The following is a 1,139-nucleotide window of genomic DNA, read 5'->3' on the forward strand; positions in this document are numbered from 1 at the left end:
TGTATCAGTACATATACTGGATCCACAGCATGTCTGTCTCCTAGTGGTCAAAGCAACAATGCCAACAAACTGTAGTTGGCATTGTCTAAAGGCCTACAGAAGATAGGCCTCCAGCATCAAAGATATCAGCATCAGATATACAGAAGAACACCTGTACTTACAAACAGAGCATAATCATTAAGGATAAACACGTTTTAGAAGATAACTGAAGTGCATTGATTAGTCCTTAACCTATTAAATATGTCCATGAACTGCAGATGATAAATATAATATTGTCCAGGGAGGTGTTTAGTGCATTAAGCTACCTTCTCAAGAATGAATGAGATAGATAGATAGATCGATAGATAGATCGATCGATCTTTAGTGTGGGATGTCATTTTGGTTAGAAGTCTGCTACTAGAAGGCATGTTTTATTTAATAAAAACGTTTGCATCGTTCTACATGCATGGATCCAGTACCTCACATACACTGGTTGCCAAAGGTTTGGAATAATGGACAGATTTCGCTGTTTTGGAAGGAAATTGCCACTTTAATTCACCGAAGTGGCATTCAACTGATCACAATGTATATTCAGGACATTACTGATGTAAAAAACACCATCACACATTTGAAAACAGTCATTTTTGATCAAATCTAGAAAGCTGCATCACTGCAACATCTTATCCTTGAGTAATCATGATAAATGGATCATTTGATACTAGAAAATCACTTGCCATTATATCAAACACAGATGAAAGATATTTGGTTCATTAAATGAAGCTGAACATTGTCTTTGTGTTTGTGTTTGAGTTGCACAGTATGTAATAGACTGACATGTCTTAAGGTCAATATTAGGTCAAAATTGCCAAAAAAACCTGCAGACTTCATCCACAGGCGTCACTACAGTCTTAAAGATAAAGCACAACTGTCTCTAACAAGGACAGAAAGAGATGTGGAAGATGTGCAACTAAACAAGAGGACAAGTACATCAGAGTCACTAGTTTGAGAAATAGACGCCTCACATGTCCTCCGCTGACAGCTTCATTGAATTCTACCCACTCAACACCAGTTTCATGTACAACAGTAAACAGAAGAGGCTTATGAGAAGAACTGCAACTGCACTGTGTGGGGTGAAAGGTCACCTCAGTATCTGGACAAAC

This window comes from Xyrauchen texanus, chromosome 11, assembly GCF_025860055.1.
Source record: "Xyrauchen texanus isolate HMW12.3.18 chromosome 11, RBS_HiC_50CHRs, whole genome shotgun sequence".
Taxonomy (NCBI): domain Eukaryota; kingdom Metazoa; phylum Chordata; class Actinopteri; order Cypriniformes; family Catostomidae; genus Xyrauchen; species Xyrauchen texanus.